Source organism: Manduca sexta, chromosome 20 (assembly GCF_014839805.1).
Source record: "Manduca sexta isolate Smith_Timp_Sample1 chromosome 20, JHU_Msex_v1.0, whole genome shotgun sequence".
NCBI classification, from domain to species: Eukaryota; Metazoa; Arthropoda; class Insecta; order Lepidoptera; family Sphingidae; genus Manduca; species Manduca sexta.
Genome location: NC_051134.1, coordinates 7,844,894 through 7,853,314, shown reverse-complemented (window position 1 = coordinate 7,853,314; position 8,421 = coordinate 7,844,894).

The following is an 8,421-nucleotide window of genomic DNA, read 5'->3' as shown; positions in this document are numbered from 1 at the left end:
ATAGTTAGAAAATGTTTAACTCTTCGGAAATCGTACTCTATACAAAATTTAACAGCGACTTATTAGTTAGACTTCTTTGAAATAATGGTAATATCCTAGCTGACTCAATCCATTCATGCTAAATTGTATTGCATGTATCTACAACTTCAAATGCTGAAGTACACGATAGCAACTAGACTCGAGTCCCAGAAAAAAAAAGTACCAAAGATAATCTAGGTGTCTATTAGTAAAACGATTTTCATAATTGAGCCACCAGAAATTAAAGCATTCAAACAAAAACTTCAACTAATTTTAATATTTGCAAAAGGAAGTATCCATATCGCTAATAATAAAACGATTTGTCAACAATGACCCAGTAATGAGAAAATGTCAACGCCCTATTACAATCGCGTAATGCCAAGGATCAAGGTAGACACGCCTTGAAAATGTCACATTAAGCTAACTTCACCCAAACTGCTCATAAAATATACATCATGGGAAATTAGATTAAAGGCTTCTCCTAAGTCTTGTACAATCTATATTGATTTTGAAAGTTCTGGATTCTAATCCTTGTGGGTTAGTAAGTGAAGTTACTGTGGGTTTTCGTTTCGTTTTGGCTCCAAGAGTGTCTTCCAGAGGAGGTTGGTATTTGGCATAAGATGGGTCGTAAAAAAAGCTGTTAATGCAACATACTTACACATGTATATTGAGTTGAACTCACATAAAAGATGTGGTAGAGGATGCGCAGGTAATATTTTGATTGATTTTTTTGCTGGACTTGTATTATGTACCTATAGTTAAATTAATATCATATGAGAGACTCTCTCCTAGATGGATAGTGGATACTAAAATAATTTTTTTGCCACGACTATCCCCAATATAGATAAGAAGTCCAACTTAAAGCCTAATTAGCAAATTAGATGACTTTTCGGGCCTTTATTAAAATACATGTATATTTATAAAAATATTTCGTAAATACCTAGCGTCACTTACAAACACTAATTAATAAGTCAGCCATTTGTAAACGTTTGCTATAAAATTTATATCGTCAGGTCAAGATCTATTGACCTTACACTCTGGCCTTGATAAGTGGAGTAACATCACAATTTAATGTTTTGTTTATAACAAGTCCAAATTCACGCATTTATATCTAAAATGTCAGTGCTTGTTTACTTTTTAGCTTTACATGCGCTACCTTATTTTGAAAACTGCTGGAATGTGTGATATTTATTGTAATTTATTTTATGGCTAATATTGTTTTGTATATTTCCCGAATATGAATAATAAAGTTTCTAACTTCACACTCCTCTGAATTCATTTACTGCCTACACCATTGGCAAACTGTGATTTTAACACTTTTATGCAATAGGCATGAAGATCCAAAATGGCCACAATATTATCAAGTGTCAATGCCAGCTTAAGTCGTATTTAATCATCGAAATTTTGCAATTCGGTACGTAACGTTGTAAACTGGGTTACTATGTTTAAATTTTGCCGACCTTCAGCGACTATTTTTTTTTAATTACTTCACGTTAGGAAAGAGGCTACGATCAGTTTACAATATACGATGGATGACGATTATAATTTTACTAGTATTGCTGGTGGTATGATTCTGTATCTGCCCAGATAGCATATAAAAAAAGCTTTATTGATAGCTGAACAATATCTCATTTGTTACGATTACGGTTTGGTTTAGGTCAGGTCGCTTTCAAAAGGTCCGTCTAGAAATCTTTGGGGCCTATGTTCAGCAGTGGACTTATGTGGCTGAAGAGGTTGATGATGGCGGTTCTAGGAAAATTGATCTCAATCTAGTGCAAGTATCGCCAAAACTAATCTGTTACTTTAAGTTGGGGAGTTCAGTTGTCAGATTTACATTTTTTAGCATTAAGATTAGAACTAACATTCCAGAAAAACGCTAATTTTTACACACTGGTATACGCTTAGATATTTACATCGACTTACACACACTTACACGTTTGCACAGAGACGATTTAAATTGTACAGTATAAAATCGTATCGTATAAAAGCGACTCGTATTACCGCGTTGTTACATAAAAGTATCAGATACAGATGTGCGTATGTTATTACTTATTACGTTTCTCGTTCACTTGATATTTGCCTGCTAGCGTAACACGGCGCGCGACCGACAATTAAATTGCTTTTTTTATTACTTGTTAACTATGCCTCACGATTGCGCTTGCGTTGTTTGTAAATAGAGTTGGTTTTGGCTCGATATTTGAATAAATTGGTGGATTTTGAGGGGAGATTTATTGTCCCATATTAGGTCCTGTGTCTGAAGTCAGGCCAAAACAGATTCGCAATTAAAATGATGTCTTGTTTCCGGGAATTTTTTCGCCCGTTGCCGACCTTGTCTAATTAATTATTAGGAACTGTGGGCAGTGGCGGTTCTTGCATAGAAGCCCAAAAGCTTGGCTTGCCTTAAAAATTATTTACATAAGTACACTAAGCCGAATATGGAACATTAACCTTAATTTTTCAAAACATTTTTCTTTAAAATATAAAACATTTGCGCGCTATGTATCGCTTCATCGATTGGCCTCGAGCGTTGAAAGAAATAAAAATTAAAAAAAAGCTGAGTCGGCGCTGTTACATAAACAAAAGTAACCTGTCAAAATCCCTCACACAGTGACTTGAAATGTCATTTAAGGTCATGTTAATATAGGTTTATTAAATAGCGGCTATCCTAAGATGCTCACCTTCATTTGACAGCGTCTCAGTTGGACTCGCAATTTAGAGCAGTACTGAGTGACACCAACAAGATATCAAGATGTAAAACGTCCCGTGTCATTCAATTGTTTTTAAGTTTTCTGTCCAGAATATAATGCTTATTAGACCATTGAAACCATTTATCAACCACACAATAGCCTCTGACTAGACTAATCTTATGAGGCAACCAGCAACCATCCATACCTTAACATATACAAACATACAAGGTACTAACTCATAAACAGTATACCCGTTTAATAGCATGAGGCAATTTATACACATCGACTTGTAAAAAACATTTTCTCACATAATTACATACCAGTTAATACTTCTTTATGTATGTAGTTACGGTTATAGTTTATGCTCGACTGCCTTAATGTCTTAGTTCTATTACGAGTGAAGTGTAGAGGTCTCGGGTTCGATTTCCGGGTCGGCCAGTGATATTGGGTTTTTCTACTCAGTATTAGATTGGAGTCTGGAATTTGTACCAGATATGGCAATAGCCTCGCGCCCTATAACATCATGGGACGAAATATGACAAGGTGGAAAGTGTACCAGTTGCGCCTCTGTCTACCCCTTCGGGGATAAAAAGACGCGAGTGTATTTAATTTGTTGCTTGGAATAAGATGTTTATTTTGAGTGCTTAGTGTCACAATTAGTATTAAGTAGTTCCCTTAAAAACATTTATCGCGTATATACCCCATGAAGAACGAATACCCAAACATAATATGATATAATAAAATCACAAAACAAAACTTAAATACCAAATTATTTTAACCTTAAGATGAAGAATGTACCAAAACCTACATACCTACCCTATTTTTTATAAATGAACAGCGCCTCGAGCAAAACCTGGTACAAAGGAACATAAGGTCTACATCCTTGTCCGCCCCGTGACCATGAAGGCTGCAAAGTCTTCGAAACGTCGGGAAAAAAATTAAAATATAAAAACCGCGAAAAACAAAAAAAATAAATAAATCCTCCCTAATACTAAACCAATAATTACATAAACAAAGTTGTCCGACCTTGAAGAACCTTTCGAGTAACATGAATCGCCTCTCGCTGTATGATTTTGTTTCAAATTAACTAGAGCATCTCATTGTTTTGAATTTGGATCTATAGACCGATTGTTATATTTTTGGCGGGACTGATTTATTAGTCAAGTCCGTTGGCGAAACTTTTTCATCTTCATACGGACCTTATTCGTATAGAAACGATTGGGTTGCTCCATGTGCCATGTGAACATATAACAGCTACCCACAATTTAAAAAGAAATCGTTGCCTGAATAAGCGTTTTATTCCTTTTAACACTATTAAGAGTCTTTACTTTCTAGAAAAAAGTACCACGTATTATTCAGTAGAAATTTAGTCTTTTATACCGGATTACTCACAATGAATATTAGAATTAGGTACTTGGTAAATTTCTTACAATTTTGCCAATGCTTTTAGAACTTTGAGTCTAGTTGAAGCCATTGTCGAAATTCAAAATACTAAATATTTGCATACATAAATAATTTACAGTTTCCAGTATGTAAATTGCCTACAACATTTTTGAAATTAGAACACATCAATGTTTTGCCATTACTGCTTGGCTTCATGGACTAACGGTACCTTCTCAGGGGCCTTATTCTCTATCCCGCACGTTATTTCAATAGTGCGTTACAAACACGTAACACAACGCATTATGTTTAGGACTATAGAAATTTGGCTTACAGAATACCCTTCCACGCACATTTCTCGAAGATAACATGATACGGCCGCGTTACGCGTTTACACTATCATACAGAATAAGGCCCCTGAATGGTCTTCGCCTACCGCAGACCTGGTCTATTGATTATCTATTAATAGTTACATATGCCTAAAACACAACTATTACATAAAACAGTAGATCTCGGACAGATGGCAGAGTTACGCAAAGACTTGGTCCTGATCACATGATACCAGAATGACCTCGCACATCTGCAATTTTAATTTTAGTACTATCTTATATTGTTTTATTTATAGTTTTTTGTGTTGCCAAACTGACCAGTTGACGCTCTACATATTATGATGGGTAAAATATTTGACAAAGTTGACCAGGATTTGAATATAATTAGAATGGTGCGACCTTATAAGGTGTTTGACGATTTTTGATATTATGTAACAAAATTTGATAAGAAATGCTGCACATAGCAATATTTGAGAAATTTCATATTTAAAATATTGCTATGTGCAAGAGTGGGTGCGAAGTGGGGATATCGCTCCATCTCTTTCTTTCGCACGCATTAAAATTCCCGATGACGTCACATGTAAGTATTTCGCCGCTTTTGTGATTTTTGACACTCACCCCTACTCCCTAATTTTAATGGTTTGAAACTTGTATATTTTTCACGAGATTTCAATGATTTCTTCTGTTTTAGAATTTATATGACATACATATTTTATAAAATTAATAAATAAAAATTAGTCAAGTACCCTTTTTGATACATCATAGTCGTATTATAAGTCAATGCTGTGGACTAAAAATAAGTAAGGACAAACTCTAAAGAATTTTTTAATATTATTCTGTAGTTTTTACCATCTTGTGTTAATTCCATAAGTCAGTAATCAATAAACTAGTCCCATAAAACACCATAGAATGCTTCCGTCATTTCAATTACATTCACCGGCTTGTGGACACATCAAAGATGTTATAAAAACTTAAACAGATAAATCGAGTTTGCCATTCTATGCAATGAAAGCCGACGTGGTGCAGTGAGTTTATAAAACGATAAGTCGTGGTTCAATACCTGTGCTGTAATATAAATATATTTGTAGAAATAATGGTTTTATTTATAATAACTCTGGTATCGTCTTTGAAAAATAATCATAATAAAAAAAATAAGCCCAGAGATCTCTCTAAAGAGTGTTTTAGGAATGATTTACTCATGATAGTAGTCTTAAAATCTTAATCTAATAGACATATGAAAGATCTAGCCAATGCCGCGCTAGTATTATGTTTGATAGTTTCTCTACCAAGAACTCTTTAATTCTAATTATTTTTCTTCCAAAAATGTCAAAGTATCAAGAATTGTATAATATATATAATTATATCTCAGACGAGAGACGATGAATTGTAGAAATTAAAAAAAACATCTCAGTCACTTTCCACGTCGTATCAGTACTATCTGAAGATGACCTTACCTCTAAAATAGAGAACCTCATGTATGGACACAAAACTATACTAATAACCTTCTAAAACAAAATCATTCTATAACTTCTCACTGTGAATAAGAAAGACGACACCCTGCCGACCCCAGTTGCATAATGCATAGAATATTCACATCCGGCTCTACCTTTGCGGAACTCACAATAATCGAAAGGGCAGCAAAAGGTTTGTTACATGTGACATTAACCCATCTTGAACCTTGACCTCTTAAGTCAATTTCCTTGTATATATACTTAGGAATCGTTTATACGTATTCAATATATGTAGAAGAGTGAAAAATATATTTTTTAATAAGTAGATAAACATTACCCGGAAATACTGTTAATAAACAGTGGCCATATGAAGGAATTGACCTAATAAACAAAGCACAAGAGTACATGGTCATAATTACATTGATTTATGTCTTGTGTGTAATTAAGTACACTAGCTGCAATATTTTCTGGAGACACAAGCTTGCAGTAAAAAATCATAAAAACACTACAGTTTTGACAAAGGGTCTGGTGCTCGGTTAAGCAACTGTAAGTTTACTAGATGACTAGAGGCTGACCTGATCTTCTTAATCGAATTTTGGCCACGACGGCCAATCTTAACGGAGATCAGCCGGGTACGCAGGAGGTTATAATGCACAAGTGTGTGCGCCATACACTCTCCGAATATTAATAGAGATCAGCTAAGTACGCAGGAGATATATTAGTGTACAAGTGTGTGCGCAACACACGTTCACTCTCTGTTCTTTCACTCTCATAGTCCGATTAGACGGCAATCCAACATGACCGTAGAGAGATCAGAAGGACCAACAGCTTTGCGTGCTTTAACTACTGACTTAAACATAGACTGCTTACATGTTGGACCTAGTAACAGCTCATATAACAAGCCTAGTAACAGCGGTGCTTCCCAGATGGACTCTATAATAGGAGAGATATCAACTTTTACTTAGATGCCACGTCCTTAATACAAAACTACAAAAACTATACTACGTTGTAATGTAAAAAGCAGCTACCGGCACGTTATTGCACAAATTATTGTATTAATGACTCACGCTTTATTATGTATCTAATATTTATCGCGGCAATACATCCTGTATAACCACATTTCGGTCGATCGTGTCAACAAATTACGACGGTGCTGCCGTTCGGTATATTTGCTGTGGGTCGCCACTGCGAGCGGTTTGGAATTGTTTTTGATCACGTAGACCATTGATTCGCAAAGTGGTCCAGGTGGACCCCGGGGGTCCATGGGAGGCTTGATGGGGGTCTACGTTGGCATGACCAAAAATTGGAAGTCCACAATTCATCAGCGATGGTCCACGAAAATTTATCTGGTTTGATAGTAAAGTACTAAAATGTTATTTTGACTCCACCTATCAATGTAGACAGATAATATTGATAAGAGTCGTAAGAGGCATGGCGATCCCAATATAACCCCCACGATGGCTGGGCGGTAGTTTTAATGCACCACTTCTGAGAAACCTAAAAAAAGAAAGGTCCACCGGAACCAGCAAAATTTTGAAAGAGTATGAGAACGATCTATAGCGCCATTTATACGACGCTAGCGCCATCTATGTAAAAAAATAAAAAATAAAACTAACACCTCGTGTTCGGTGGTCACTATCGGGGCGGATATAAAATATATCCTACTAGTGGCGAAGGGTCCGTATAACCCAATTACTGCCGGCTTCCGTCTATGAAGAATTTATCTAGAATCTAATAATTGTTAGAACGATTTACAGACCGCATTTATGCTTATTAGTACCTATATATATATATTCTTTTTGTGGGACTTTACGCCCGCTCTCGTTCCCCTACACTTAATAGAGTCTTTGTCTATCTCTCATTTGTTTTCAAACTCTTTTGTACTTTATTCCTTTTCAGGAATCTTACTCTATCGTTTGTATTGTTGTGCCGGGTACCCTTTCTGAAAATTTCCGATTTCGCCACTGTATCCTATCACCAGCAAATAGATGGCGTCATGCAGCGCACTGTGAATAGGGGACCGGCCTATGTTTGATTTTGTACATTATTCTAAATGTAATGGTTAATTACAATATTTTAATTCATATTTAAAATATTGTAATGTGCAGAAGTGGGCGCCATGTGGGGATATCGCTTCATCTCTTTCTTTCGCACGCGTCTTAATTCCCGATGACGGCACATGTGGGTATTTCGTCCCTTTTCTGTTTCTTGTTAATTACCTCTTCCACCGAAATTCAAAGACTTATAACTTGTTGATTCTTTACCGAATTTTAATAATTCCTTCTGTGTTATAATTTATATTATGTAAATATTTGATAATAGTAAAGAACTAAAATGCTATTGCTACGATGTTTTAGGCTTTTCATGCGGGCGAAGCCGCTACCAACACCTCTTATACTTCAAATTATGTGTTACTCACCATACCTGATTGGTAAACCAAATTATTTAATTTGTCGTAATATAATTTTAAAAAAATTACAACGAAAATTGTTATTTCATTTTCATAACTAGAATAGCGTAACCAAATTCTGGGTTATTATGATGATATTGCGTTAC